Source organism: Neophocaena asiaeorientalis, unplaced genomic scaffold (assembly GCF_003031525.2).
Source record: "Neophocaena asiaeorientalis asiaeorientalis breed wild unplaced genomic scaffold, Neophocaena_asiaeorientalis_V1.1 scaffold198, whole genome shotgun sequence".
NCBI classification, from domain to species: domain Eukaryota; kingdom Metazoa; phylum Chordata; class Mammalia; order Artiodactyla; family Phocoenidae; genus Neophocaena; species Neophocaena asiaeorientalis.
Genome location: NW_020175221.1, coordinates 4,702,736 through 4,718,799, shown reverse-complemented (window position 1 = coordinate 4,718,799; position 16,064 = coordinate 4,702,736). Strand labels below are relative to the sequence as shown.

Sequence of the window (16,064 nt, the reverse complement as noted above, 5' to 3'; positions counted from 1 at the left end):
AAAGCTTGTGTTTTCTTATTAATTTTCTGTTTGGATGATCTGTCCATTGGTGTAAGTGGGTTGTTAAAGTCCCCACTATTATTATGTTACTGTCGATTTCCTCTTTTATAGCTGGTAGCAGTTGCCTTATGTATTGTGGTGCTCCTATGTTGGGTGCATATATATTTATAATTGTTATATTTTCTTCTTGGATTGCTCCCTTGATCATTATGTAGTGTCCTTCCTTGTCTCTTGTAACATTCTTCATTTTAAAGTCTATTTTATCTGACGTGAGTATTGCTACTCCAGCTTTCTTTTGATTTCCATTTGCATGGAATATCTTTCTCCATCCCCTCACTTTCAGTCTGTAGGTGGCCCTAGGTCTGAAGTGGGTCTCTTAAAGACAGCATATATATGGGTCTTGTTTTTGTATCCATTCAGTAAGACTCTGTCTTTTGGTTGGAGCATTTAATCCATTCACGTTTAAGGTAATTATTGATATGTATGTTACTATGACCATTTTCTTAATTGTTTTGGGTTTGTTTTTGTAGGTCCTTTTTTTCTCTTGTGTTTCCCACTTAGAGAAATTCTTTTAGCATTTGCAGTAGAACTGGCTTGGTGGTGCTGAATTGTCTTAGCATTTGCTTGTCTGTAAAGCATTTGATGTCTCCATAGAATCTGAATGAGATCCTTGCTGGGTATCGTAATCTTGGTTGTAGGTTCTCCCTTTCCTCACTTTAAGTATATTATGCCACTCTGTTCTGGTTTGTAGAGTTTCTGCTGAGAAATCAGCTGTTAACCTTATGGGAGTTCCCTTGTATGTTATTTGTTGTTTTTCCCTTGCTGCTTTCAATAATTTTTCTTTGTCTTTAATTTTTGTCAGTCTGATTACTATGTGTCTTGGCATTTTTCTCCTTGGGTTTATCTTTCCTGGGATTCTCTGTGCTTCCTGGACTTGGGTGGCTATTTCCTTTCCCATGTTAGGGAAGTTTTCGACTATAATCTCTTCAAAGATTTTCTCGGGTCCTGTCTCTCTCTCTTCTCCTTCTGGGACTCCTATAATGCGAATGTTATTGCATTTAATGTTGTCCCAGAGGTCTCTTAGACTGTCTTCATTTCTTTTCATTCTTTTTTCTTCATTCTGTTCCACAGCAGTGAATTCCGCCATTCTGTCTTCCAGGTCACTTATCCGTTCTTCTGCCTCAATTATTTTGCTATTGATTCCTTCTAGTGTATTTTTCATTTCAGTTATTGTATTGTTCATCTCTGTTTGTTTGTTCTTTAATTCTTCTAGGTCTTTGTTAAACATTTCTTGCATCTTCTCAATCTTTGCCTCTATTCTTTTTCCGAGGTTCTGGATGATCTTCACTATCATTATTCTGAATTCTTTTTCTGGAAGGTTGCCTATCTCCACTTCACTTAGTTGTTTTTCTGCGGTTTCATCTTCTTCCTTCATCTGGTACATAGCCCTCTGCCTTTTCATCTTGTCTGTCTTTCTGTGAATGTGGCTTCTGTCCCACAGGCTGCAGGATTGTAGTTCTTCTTGCTTCTTCTGTCTGCCCTCTGGTGGGTGAGGCTATCTAAGAGGCTTGTGGAAGTTTCCTAATGGGAGGGGCTGTTGGTGGGTAGAGCTGGCTGTTGCTCTGGTGGACAGAGCTCAATAAAACTTTAATCTGCTTGTCTGCTGATGGGTGGGCCTGGCTTCCCTCCCTGTTGCTTGTTTGGCCTGAGGTGACCCAACACTGGAGCCTATGTGGGCTCTTTGGTGGGGCTAATGGCAGACTCTGGGAGGGCTCATGCCAAGGGGTACTTCCCAGAACTTCTGCTGCCAGTGTACTTGTCCCTTGAAGAGCCACTGCTGCCCCCTGCCTCTGCAGGAGACCCTCCAACACTAGCAGATAGGTCTGGTTCAGTCTCCTATGGGGTCACTGCTCCTTTCCCTGGGTCCCAATGCACACACTACTTTGTGTGTGCCCTCCAAAAGTAGAGTCTCTGTTCCCCCCAGTCCTGCCGATGTCCTGCAGTCAAATCCCATTAGCCTTCAAAGTCTGATTCTCTAGGAATTCCTCATCCCGTTGCCAGATCCCCAGGTTGGGAAGCCTGACGTGTGGCTCAGAACCTTCAGTCCAGTGGGTGGACTTCTGTGGTATAAGTGTTCTCCAGTTTGTGAGTCACCCACCCAGCAGTTATGGGATTTGATTTTACTGTGATTGCACCCCTCCTACCATCTCATTGCAGCTTCTCCTTTGTCTTTGGATGTGGGGTATCTTTTTTGGTTAGTTCCAGTGTCTTCCTGTCGATGGTTGTTCAGCAGTTGTTGTGATTCTGGTGTTCTCAAAAGAGGGAATAGTAGAATGTTGAGTAGAAGTGATGAGCAGACATTGTTTTCTTATTCCCAATCTTAGCAGAAAGCCATCTTTCACCAATAAGTATGAAGTTAGCTATAATTGGTTTTTTGTTGTTGTTATTTTTATTATAGATATCCTTATCATACAGAAGGTATTTCTTTTGATTCCTAGTTTGCTAAGAATATTTGTTTTTAAAATAAATGGTTTCTGAATTTTGTCAATACATTTTCTGCATCTGTTGCAGTGATCACATGGTTTATCTCCTTTATTCTATTGGATTATACTGATTGATTTTTATTTTATGTGACATTACTTAGATAAACCCCAGTTAGTCATGATGTACTGTCTGGATTCAATTTGACTATATTTTGTTGAAGATTTTTGCACTTAAGTTCATGATGGATGTTGATATATGATTTTCTTTTAATGCTTTTATGAGGTTATATTGTAGGAGTTATGGAAACCGTATAAAACAAATGAGAAGTGTTCTTTTTCCCTCTACTTTTTGAATGATTTTGGTGTGTGAGATAGATATATTTTGTTCTTGCAAGTGTATGGTAGAGTTTATCAATGAAGCTATTAGAGTCTGGAGTTTTCTTTGTGGACATTTTTTTTTAAACAAATACAACTTTTTTGATATACAAATATCTCTATCTTCCAGCTATCTACTCTATCTATCTATCTATCTGTCTCCCTTTAGTATATTGTGGTAGGCAGAATAGCCTTCTCCCTAACTCCTTGCAGAGATGTCTGCCTAATCCCTGGAACGTATGAGTAAATTATGTTACACAACACAAGGGCCTTTGCAGATGTAATTAATGTTATGGACTTTAAAATAAGGAGATTAACCTGGATTTTCAGGTGAGTCCAGTATAATGACATCAGTCATTATATTGCTTGAGTCAGAGAGATGTGGCAGAAGGGGAAGTCAAAGATTTGAAGCATGAGGATTGTTGGTTTAAAGATGAAGAAGGCTATATGTCAAGGAAATAGGGACCTCAGTCCTATAACCACAAGCAACTGAATTCTGCCAACAACCTGAAAAAGCTTGGAAGTGGAATCTTCCCCAGAACCTTCAGATAGGAACCCAGCCCAGCTGGCACATTGATTTTGGGCTTGTAATGTCATAGCAATATGAGCAGAGGACCTAGCTGAGTTACACTGTGTCTAGATTTCTGACTCGGTAAGTAATAACTGAGTGTTGTTTTAAACATCCATTATGGCAGCAGTAGAAAATTAATTATGCATATATAAAATTTCCTATTTCATCTTGGGTCTGTTTTGGTAAGTTATGTTTTTCACCAAATTTTTCAAATTTATTGACATAAAATTGTTCAAAATATTTTTATTACCTTTTAATTTCTTTAGGATCTATAATGATAGCCCCTCATTCATTCCTATTATTGATAATATAAATCCTCTCTCTCTCTCTCTTCCTCCCTCCCTCCCTCCCTCCCTCCCTCTCACTGGTCTTACTAGATATTTATCCATATTATTAATGTCTTCAAATAACCAACTTTTGCCTTTGTTAACTTTTTTGTTGTTTATTTTGTATTGTATTGACTTGGGCTTTTAGAAAACAACTGTGTTCCTTGTATGATACTTTAGTATAACCTTTTTGTTTATCAGGCTTAAATTATTGATTTAGAAATTTAGATCACTGAGTTTAAATGTTTCTTTTTAAAGAATAAACATAGTATTTACAAAGATAAATCTTTACTACTTTAGTAGTTGACTCCCACAAATTTCTGAGTATAGTATTTGCATTATACTTTATTTCAAACTATTTGCTTCTTTTCTTGTGGTGTTTTCCTTAATTAATGGGTTTAGAGGTATGTTGTTTAATTTCCAGATAACTGGGTATTTTTCAGATATTTTATTGATACTGATGTCTAATTAAATTCTCTTGCTACCAGAGAACATATTCTTCTTTTTTTTTTTTTTGCGGTACATGGGCCTCTCACTGCTGTGGCCTCTTCCGTTGCGGAGCACAGGCTCTGGACGCGCAGGCTCAGCAGCCATGGCTCACAGGCCCAGCCACTCCACGGCATGTGGGATCTTCCCAGACCGGGGCACGAACCCATGTCCCCTGCATCGACAGTCAGACTCTCAACCACTGCGTCACCAGGGAAGCCCCAGAGAACATATTCTTTAAGATTTCATTCTTTTGAAATTTTTTAGACTTGTTTTCGGGCTAGTGTCTGGTCGAACTTCATGAACATTTCATGTGCACTGTGAATGCTGCATGCATCAGTTGTAAGGTATAGTGGTCTGTAAACATCAATTAGCTCATGGTTTTGTGTGGTGTTGCTAAGATCATCTACAACCTTAGTGATTTTGGTCTAGTTATTCTATCAATTACTGAGAAAAAGGTTTTAAAATCTCCAACTATGGTAATCAATCTTTCCATTTTTTTAGTTCTTTCAGTTTTGCTTTATATATTTTGAACTCCTTTATTAGGTAAACACACATTTGTAATTGTTGTGTCTTCCTGAAATTTTTTCCTTTTTATTATTATGAAATGTCCTTTTTTATTTTTGGCAGTGCTCCTTGTCTTAAAGTCTATTTACTCCATATTAATACAGACACTCTTGCTTTCTTAATAGTGTTCTCATGCATATATATATATATATATATACACACACACATGTATATGCCTGTATATATATGTATATATACTATATTCCTTAAAGCTTTAACTCTGCAGAAACAATATGCCTTTTCCAACACCAGCATGTTTGAGATTGGTTTGAAGCATTATGTTAGTTTTATTGGAGTCATGAAATATTCTTCTGTCCACTAAACAATGAAACCGTAAGAATGAATGTACTAGGTCTTCAGTTGCCTAGTGACTGGTAAAAAGTCAGGGTCAGTAGTTCCCTGATGAACTCTTCAGTAAGCTGATTGGATTGGGTCTAGCATTAGGAATTTAGCTCTAGCAGGCCTAAAAGAGTCTCATTTTGTGTCTACTTGGCCTCCTAACTGAGAAAACCCTGGAACCATAGTCACTTTGCTCCTACACTGTCAACTTTTCATGGTCTGGGAACCCAAATCATAATGTAACTTTAAGAGGTGAGGCACTGATCCTCTCATCATGAGTCTACCTGCTTTTAGTTTAATTACTTGTTAGTTGTCCAGAGTGGCTCAGATGCATGCCTGAGTCTCATGAGCTAGAGTCTCTTGCTAGTCAACACAGTGAGTGATTCCTGCTAAAATAGCCATAGCTTGAAGAGCCTTAAAGATCTTGAGGAAAGAGCATGTTAAGTACTGATTAGCAAAATATGACTCCCACGTGACACTTATATATGGTGTTCGCAGTAAAAGACAGTTTTTCTTTCAAATGTTTGATTCACTGAACACCTGTCTGAGTAGCAGGACTGATGAAAGGGGACAATGGAAACACAGCACACCTGTGCATGTGAACATTCTTTTGTAAGTGTGCTTGGGCGGGCTTGTTCTTTGTAGTAAATAATAGTAGCAGTAGCTTTTGAATGAAAAGTAGGGACAATTATAACTAGAAAAGTGGCTCTGTAAGTCATTCCAGTTGCACAGTCTGGAAACACATGCAGGTAGACTGCTAGCCCACCGAGATCCTCAAGAATGGTCCTGATAGACCCTTTGTCTCATAAATGTGTGAACCATGGGGTGTTTGCCCCTGTACATGACCTACCTCGATGACTGGAAGAGGGGAAGAGAAATGTCGAGATTTAGAAGGAATGTATAGCAAATCCCTGGAGGCATTTTTCAAGGACTTAAATATTTAAAATTCATGTGAAATATTTTTTAAATGTTTAATGTTCTAAAACTGTTTAATGATGAAATTTTGGGGGGAAACACATGTTAATATTAAAATTTAGTTTTTTCCCCCCACTGGGGATTTTTAGAGTATTTTACTACGTGTTTTTAAGAGAGGTTTTCCTTATACCACATAGTACTGGGTACGTCTACTGTTTAATTTTTATTTTCTTCTCAGGAAGAGATATTCTTCATTTTGTGGTTTCAGTTTAGACATTGACCTCCTATAGCTGTTGGGTGCTTTCTTATGGAGTGGAGGGAAGAAAAATCTAATTGTGTGTTATTTTAAAAAATGACTAACGAAGAAAGGCAGGGCCACGCACCACAGAGCTGAGTAGAGCAGAGTTGCGTGTGCTGTGAGAACAGGATTGCTACCTCTCACTAGGCTGTACTTCCTCTGGGTCTGACGGGGACCTCACAGTGAGTTGTATCACTGGTCCTCATAAGGTCTGCCTCCTCCCAGGGCAGAGATAATACATTTCTCAGAATCCAGCTTGTCTGTGCAGGCTGAGCATTTTAGGGTATAGACCCTCTGTGCTGAGTCAACATTCTGGTGAGATCAGCTGTCCCATCAGTGGAAGGGGTGACTTGTGAAGACCACAGCTGGTAGAGAGCACTAAGATTCCATTTCCTGTCCCACAGATCCGAGCTTGAATGTCAGATTACTCAGTCTCCTTGTATGTACGTCCCTGAGGCCTTGACAGCAGACATGGGCCCTGGATTCCCTGCGGACATTTGTTAATCCAAACAAATTCCAAACGTGACTGGTCAAAAGAGCCACAAGGGGAGCTTTAACAATTTGGATACCTGACCCCACCTTGAATATTCTAATTTTGCAGAATTCAGGTGGAGTTTCCCAGGTTTGGAAATCTTGAATCTAGTGAATATTTAGTTTTGTATTCCTGAATAAAAATATATCCAACTCTAGAGAGCAGATTATTTGAGAACACAATGTCTGGTATTTCTTGCTACCAAGAAATGATGAGAAAGCATATGTATATTTTATCCATATTCATGAGAAACATTTTAAAGGATTCTTTACATTTCGTTGCTAAGAGAGAGGCTCTTTCATTTTTATAAATTGACATCTGCATATAGGAAGTGTGAATGCCAAGAATGTTTGATGACTTTTTTATATTTTAAACTTAATTTTGTTTTAAAGAAGTCGTACGTGGGGAAGATGGTTGCTTGGCTCTACAGGGTCAGAGAGAGATGTGGGACTTGGATTTTCAGCTAGTCCTGTTTGCATGCCCTAGAAACACCTCACGTGACCAACATCTCAGCTTGCTTGTTTTAACACTGAAAGTTCTGCTGTGCACCATGAAACCCCACAGTCCTTGGCAAACGAGGAGAGTTGGTCACTCTAGCCATACCCCATGATCAAGACACTTGATGTCTCCAATCCCAAGGCCATCCCAGGTTCTGCAGGGTAAGGGCTTTTGTGGACTTCCCTAGCAGGCCTAGGATTCCCCTTTCCCCAGTCATGCACTTCCAAATCCCAAACTTTTGTTGACCTTTCTTTTCTACTTTTCTTTGTCTATCTGGAATTTTACTTTTGTGAATACCCTTTGCCATTATTTTAGAGAGGTATTAGCAAATGCTGGAAATAACCATCATGTATGCAGGATACTATTTATTTATTTATTGTGGGGTTTAAAAATTTTTTATTTCTATTGAGATAGAATTGAAATATAACATTGTATAGGCTTAAGGTGTACAATACTTTGATTTGATATGTTTATATATTACAGTATGATCACCACCATTGTGTTAGCTAGCACCTCTATTTTATCACATAATTATCATTTCTTTTACATGATGGGAACAATTAAGTTCCAGTCTCTTAAAGACTTTGAAGTTCATAATTCAGTATTGTTGTCTATAATGATATTGTGGACTTTGATGATTTATCAAATTCCACATCAGAAATTAGGTTAAACTTTACCTAAGACCTACTCTAAGGCCCTATAAGAAGAAAGCTTCCCCATAATTATTAGGAGTTAGTTCCTGGAGCTCCCTTTCTATTTTTTTCAAATTTATTTTATTGAACTATAATAGATTTACAATATTGTGTTATTGAATATAGTCCCCTGTGCTATACAGTAGGACCTTGTTATTTATCCATTCTATATATAATAGTTTGCATCTGCTAATCTCAAACTCCCAATCCATCTGTACCCCACTCTCCCTCCCCCTTGGCAACCACACCTCTGTTTTCTGTCTGTGAGTCTCTTTTTCGTAGATAAGTTTATTTGTGTCATAATTTAGATTCCACACACAAGTCATATCGTGTGGTATTTGTCTTTATCTTTCTGACTTACTGACTCGGCAGGCGGACTCTCAACCACTGTGCCACCAGGGAAGCCCTATTTGTAGACTTTTTGATGATGGCCATTCTGACTGGTGTGAGGTGGTACCTCATCGTATTTTTAATTTGTGTTTCTCTAATGATTAGTGATATTGAACCTCTTTTCATGTGCCTGTTGGCCATCTGTATGCTGAGCACCCTTATTAGTCCAATCCCAGTTTCCATAAAAGTCCACCCACACCCAAGGGCTTCATGAGTTAGTAACTCTCCAAATGTGACCGGGTGGTGGGCGGTGTCATATGACAGGTCACATCACTGGGTGTACGGCCACTGGCCACATTTCCCTCCCCACAGCCTCTCCAGACCACAGAAGACTTCTATCTTTGCTACAGGTACTCAGGGTCTCAGCTTCTGTCCCAAGATGTGTTTTGATGAATGCTCTTTGTTCCATGACACAATATTTGAAATGAGAGAGTAAATGTAATGTGTTTATTTTGGTAATTATGAAACTCTACAGAGTGGGAGTATTGGGTATCAAAGCCTCTTGTCCTCTAAAGCTAGGAAATGAGAGGCAACATGTCCTATAAAATCAAACATTTCCATTTCAGAGAGTAGCAACAGTGGGAGTTGGGAGAAAGTGAGTGGCTTGTGTATCATTTCAGTATAACAAGAGGAATAACAAAGACGATGATGGATGCTCTATTCAAGGACTTTACACATGCCAGCAATTTTACTTTGAAGATCCCACTATTATTCCTATTATTTCTATTTTCTATTTCTCCAATAGATGAGGAGATTGCAGCTTAGAATATTTAAAACAAAACACAAACCTTGCCCAAGTTTGCACAGGTAACAGACCTAGGATTCCTTCTCAGGAAGCCTGACCCAAGAGAGTGTGCTCTTTACCTACATCCACATTACACCAAGAATGTGGAATGCTCTTTTTCACAGATGTGTCTGCTGCACATACTTTCAGACCTGGTAGAAAAGCAGAATGGTGTTTCCCTAGCTCTCTTCCCGCTGTGATTATAAAGCCTGGGTTACCAGCAGCTAGGTGATCACCAGCACCCCAGGACTGCACTAATGACCCTCTGGCTTCAGCATCCATGAAGATGTACAGGAGCTACTGGGCAGGGCTCTGCTTCATGGCAGCTGTCAGGGTTGCATCACTGGAGTCTGGAGAGCTCTCCCAGCCACCGTGGTTCCCTTCACAGCAGACCTCGCTTGCACTCTTGTCTGTGTGATCTGGGTGGCCCCTTCGCCAGCTGCAGCACAGCCCTCTACAGGCTCTCCCTGCCGGGAGCCCTCAGTAAGCACACTAGGAGCTGGGGTGAAATGTAACGTGGGCTGAGAACACTGATCTGTGATACTAATAGGAACCAGTTTTATATGGTTTGGTAAAATCCATTTCCTTTTTCTTGACACTGTAGTAACAAACATGTATAGGAGTAACAAACATCAAAGGAGTTGCAAAAACCATTATAATGAACTTTAAAATGTATTAAATTTAGAGCATACCTCTCTTCAACAAAGGAATGGATATTTTTCTAGAAGCAAAGAAAAGAAGGACCCTTACCTCTTTCAATATTCTCTGTGATTGAAGGTTGAGACTTGTTAGTTTGATGAAGGGAAGAGTGAAGTAGCCGAGCTGCATGTCTGTAATTCTTTCTTTTAAAATTTTATTGGAGTGTAGTTGATTTAAAATGTTGTGTTAGTTTCAGATGTACAGCGTGGTGGTTCAGTTATACATATACCTATATTCATTCTTTTTCTTGTTCTTTTCTCATATAGCTTATTACAGAATATTGAGTAGAGTTCCCTCTGCTATACAGTAGGTCCTAATCCATTTGGTCCAGGTCATGAAGGCACAGTCAGTACGCAGACAGAGGGATCAGGATAACAACCTACTGAAAAACAAGGACCTCCCCCTCTACTTTAGCTTCCTCTCAAATACTCTTAATTTCATCCTTAAAATGGGGATAAAGGCTTTGAGTTTTCTGTCCAGTACGGAGGGTGCTTGGAAATGGTCACTCCCATTCTCACACAAGAAAAAAGCTGAACAAACTGAAAATTAACAACTCTTCTTAGATCATCAGAGAAGTGGGGTCACAGGGAAGACTGCTGCCCTGCAAATTGGAGAGACAAATAGGCAGACACAGAGAATCACAATTTACTGGAATAGAAACCTTCACGGGGATCAGTACTAGGGTAGGAAAACCTAAATGTAATTGATGAAGAAAATGTAGACTGTAATTGATGAATTGCTGGAGGCTCATGTGGACAAGTCTAAGACATAGAACTCCAGAGGCCCTCACAGTTTTGTGAATATTACTTTCAGGAGGTCTATTAAGTTCTCATAGTGAAGGTTGGAGAAAAATCCGCTCATGCTTCTGGCAGGGTGTTGGGGAAGGTGGCCATTCTGAAATACACTCAGCATTCTGTTCCTCTAACAGGGGGGTGCTAAGAGTTAGATTCTGAAATCTGGGGATGGTGAAAGGATGAGGTGTGATAATATGTGTAAAGCAGAGTACAATGTCTGTAAGAGCTGTTGTTGCAGTTATTGTACCACTTTCCTGTGCATCAGCCGAGTGTTATCTACATGTACTAAAGAAGCTATGCATGAAATAGAGGTCCAGACACAGACTGAAAGGAGTTCTGTGAAACTGAGCTTGAGGGATACCCTTAAAACATAGAGCAACTTGCATCCTGGAAACATTACCATACTTTGGCATACCATCATATACGTTCTCCAGGAGTCCCACGAAATATAGTAGTAAGTCAATCCCTGCTAACATAAAAGGAGACAAAGACGATTTCCAAATGCTGCCCTACTTTCCAGGCCCTTTACTTCAGAGGCCAGGGTTAGAGTTTAAGTCTTCTAGTGCCTTGGCTGCTTCCAATTCCCTGGACAGCATCCTTTCAGCTTGATGGTGATGTGTCTGCAGTGATACAAGTAGTGTTTATTGCTTCTCAGCTGGCTCTTGCCAGAGCAAACAGTAGCAGACACATGGAGAAACTGCTGGCCAGAGACTGCAAAGAGCATCACAATTCCAATCCACCCTGAGAAACCAACAGGGAGACAGGCAACCAAGCGCAGATGAGACCTTCACCACGAGAAACAACCAGGGGCCAGATGACATGTGTTTGGAAATCCTATCTTTTAATATTTTCCTTCTTGGTTTTAAATTTTAGTCTTTACTTTGGAGCTTTCAGGAATAACTCCTCTTATTAGCTTTTTCTTTTCTTTTCCCCTAGGTAACAACAATTGAGATTTGAAACTACTTTACATATTTCCACACTCCCATACATATGTCCCATCCTTACTTTCACTCTTCCAATTTCAAAGAATTGCATTTCATTTTCTGGATAATTTACCCTCGTTCTTCCTCCCACTGACCATCAGGATGTTATCAGTTTTAGTAGATGGAACATAGTACATTTAAAATGACTTCTTTTTGTTTTTCTCATCAGATGCACAGATGGCTTAGTATAGTTTAGATTCTTAAGACCCAAGGGAATCCCTGCAAATAATTTGCTTTTCTCATTTATTTGGAAAAGCTAATGTCAAAAATTCTGAAGAAGGCTCTGGTTACGTGTGTTAGTCAAAGGTAATCTGCTTGGTCCCTGGTCAGTAGGAGTTCTGGGGAGACTAGAATTGGAATTAAAAATGACACATCAATTAAATCTATGATCTGTTCACCTGCTACTGAACCAAGGCACACCTAGAGGGATAGCACAGTGGCTTTGCAAGGCTCCAACTCCCAGAGGTTAAGGATTTACTTCAAACTTGCTGAGTTCCTTAATGACATATTGTAGAGTTCATCCATAGATTTATGTATTCAGCAAGGTAAAAAAAAAATTTCATTGTGATTTGTCTACAAACTGATTAGCATTTTGATTAGCATCTTAAGTGAGGATATGAAATGCATACTGATCAAACTTAGGAATGAGACAAATCTGGAAGGGATAACTAATATTTTTGATGAAAGGACAAAACGTTATCAAAACAGAATGGAATTGTAAATCAAAACAAACAAAAGGAAATGTAATAGAGTACATAATAAAGGTTGACACTTCCATTAAAAAAAATAAATTGCCGAGGCATAGGATGGGGTTAGCGGAGACCTATGTTTATAACAGTGAATGTGAAAAAAGTGCTGAGCGTTTGAGGAGACTTTATTGTGAAGTCAGATGTGATAGTATATGAGAATCTCATTTCACTCTGCAACGACCAGATAAATATCTGGAATATTGTGACCAATTGTGGGAACCATGCATGGGACTTTGACATCTGCAGAGATGTCACCTTTAACCTAGAAGACGTGTGGGATTTTTCGGACATGTCCTGGGTGGAGAAAGGGGCTAAAGCAGTTGAGATTATCCAGGCAGGAGGAGAGAAAGCTTATGGAGATGTGATTGGGAAAGGAATTAACTCTTTTGATTCATAGGCAGAATCTGGAGCACATGGAGGGAAGTAGATTTTAACTCAAATCTAAGGAAGAAATTTATAACAATTGCAGTTGTTCAGCAATGAAATAGGCTGCTTCACAGCCTAGCAAACTTTCTGTCACTCGCTTTGAAGGGCTGGGCTAGAATACCAATGACAAGAGGGACACTTGGGGATGAGTAGGAAGGAGGGCTTCACTGAAGAGTCTTTCCCACTCTATGATTCTTTTTTTAAAAATTAATTCAAGATTAATACAATTTAAAGGGTTTCTTATGTATGTTTTATAAAATCCTGTTTGCTCTTGCTCTCTGGGAGGTTCCTTCATGCCCACTCATGTTTTCATATTTTCCCATGAAAATTTTGGAGACATTCACATGACTTAGTATTTAGAACTGTTAGTAAATTTACATAGTGACTGTCTATATGTTCCTTTGACATTCATATGCTGTCAAATTGCTTCATCTTTTTTTTTAATTGGAGTATAATTGATTTACACTATTGTGTTAGTTTCAGGTGAATCAGTTATACATATACATATATCCACTCCTTTAGACTCTTTTCCCATATAGGTCATTACATAGTATTGAGTAGAGTTCCCTGTGCTATACAGTAGGTCCTTATTAGTTATTTATTTTATATATAGTAGTGTGTATATGTCAATCCCAATCTCCCAATTTACCCCCGCCCCCGGTAACCATAAGATTGTTTTCTACATCTGTAATTCTATTTCTGTTTTGTAAATAAAAATTGCTTCATTTCTATTCTCAGCAAGGTTCGGGCAGTCTACTTCTCCATTCTCTAAGCCAGGATTTATTTCATTATTCTAAAGTTTATGAAACACATATGTTCTGAATACACATCTTTGGGGCTCTCTGTGAATACTTTTGGGGATATAAATCAGGAAATAATTTAAAGAAACCACACACCATCTTCAAGAATAGCAGGTTAGCAAACTCTTCTAAATAATCCCTTGGAGGATCTAGATCCACAAATCCACCAGCCTCATGCCCCATCATCCTCGGTGCTCCTACCACCTTCTTTGCTGCTAATACAGCTGGTAAAATCTGTCCTTAAAATTGAACATCTTCTATTTCTCATGCTGGAGAAAACTCCAGTATGGTTTTCTCTATCTAAATCTCTACAATTACCTTTTAAAAGTACATACAACGATGATGTCTATATTTCTGCGGGTTTTGGAGTTGGTCTAATTTTGGACTAGGACTTGTGATTGATAGCGGCTTTCTTTATCACATATTCTTTCAAGGAAGCCTAGAAATCCACAGGACTCAGAGTCCCACCTCAGGGTAATGGTAGGCTGTCAGGCTGAGAAAATGAGCAGCTCTAGGAAACTTGTAGAGTCTATTTTCTAACTGTGGCTTGACTGAACATGCTTAATCCAGAATGTAGTATCTGGGCTGCTTCATATAAAAGATGGTAAAAGATCTTCCTAACAAAGGTCATTTGCAGGCCTGGTTGAACTTAGCACCTCCATAAGGGGGGGATCTTAATTGGTGAAAGGCTTATGTCTGTAGGAATAGGAGTGTCAAATGAAATAGTTACCTGGCTTTCTGGGGTGTCAGAAGTCATCAGAGCAAGACATCATTGTTCAAACTGAAAGTCAAGAATTATAATCCTATTTTTGTTCTTGGTGGGCTGCTTGTGTTGGGGGAAGTTTACCTTAGCATGCAGACTCCAGGGCCAGAAAGGAAAATGATGATATCTGCCTGTTTTACTGGCCCAGTTTTTCCCACTGGCAGACAATCATTACAAGGTATATTTACTGAAGACAGCAATGTGGTTACATGGACTTAAAAAGAGAAATTTTTAAACTTATATTTAATAAGAAATGAAATGAAGTCAGAATGTTTATTGCCCTTAAATTTCATAATATATACAGATTTTCTTTTTGCCTTTATTCTTGCTCATATTATTGTGTTCTTCTACTGGCAATGAGTATTTGTAGAAAGGGAATACGTTATCACCCCATCTCCCCTTTTCTTTTTCCCTCAGTTGTCTTACACACACACACACACACACACACACACACACCTGATTTCAGCAACCAATGTGGTCTTAGATGAGACTAGGCACTATATACTGTTTCTAGAATTCCGCTATCTTCTGGGGCTTTTCTCTTTGCCATACCTCCAAGAGAAATATGTAATTATTAATCAGATTTTATAAGAAATGAAAAAAGACTGTCTAGCCTAGCACTGAGTAATAAGACTTTCTGCAGTTATGACAGTGTCCTGAACCTGCGCTGTCCATGTCATAGCCACAAGCCCCATGTGGCTCTTGTGCTCTTGAAATATAGCTAGTGTGAGTGAGGCACTGAATTTTTAATTTTACTTAGTTTAAATATAAACAGGCATATGTGAATAGTGGCTACTGTATTGGGCAGCACAGCAATTGGCAAAGAATTCATAGCATCCAAAAAGGTGACCCGGTAAATGCACTAATCACTGGGATTCACCGTTCTAAATGCTTCTTTTCTATATGGAGCCAAACGGTACTTAGAATAATGCTGCAGCACTTTTGATAGATGTGAAAAAGATCATCAAAAAAGATGAGGAAAAATCCATCTAGAGCATTTACAGAGCATAGATTATTCTCTATTCTTTGCTAGGCACTTTATATATCTGCTATACAGATATATCATCTATTATTTTCTATTTCTATTATTATTTTCACAAGTGTTTCAAGTTGGGTAATAATTTTTTCCATTTCATGGAAGAGAGGAAACTGAGCTACACCGATTTAAAATAAAAAAGCAAAAGTTCCACAACCAGTAGGTGGTGGAGCCGAGGTTTGAACCCAGGTAGGGACCTTCATTAATGAATCTCACAATGAATATTTCCCACTTCAACTTTAGAGCACGTGTACATATTTCCCTAGTTCTCACTGGGAACCGGGGCTGGGGGGCAGGGAGTAGGAGGCATTAAGAACATGAGCCCTGGCACCACACCGCCTGATTCGAAACCCACCTCTACTACTTACAAAGTATGTGAAATTGAGCAAATTACTTAGTATCTCTGAGCCTTAATTGTCTCCTTTTAATATGTAAATAATAAAGGTACCCACCTATAGGGTGTGGTGAGGGTTAAGTAAGTTAACAGTTCCTGGCACGTTGTTTGAACCGTATGTATTTGTCATTATCATTATTTGAAAGAGATTGGTCATATATGTT

The 16,064-nt window shown here is 39.0% G+C and overlaps 1 protein-coding gene across 1 annotated transcript in view; it reads left to right on the top strand.

Annotated features, from left to right (window-relative positions):
* The window catches only part of RAB3C (RAB3C, member RAS oncogene family), a 294,081-nt gene that overhangs the window by 7,805 nt on the left and 270,212 nt on the right, over positions 1 to 16,064 (top strand). The gene's annotated exons all lie outside the window — the stretch shown is intronic.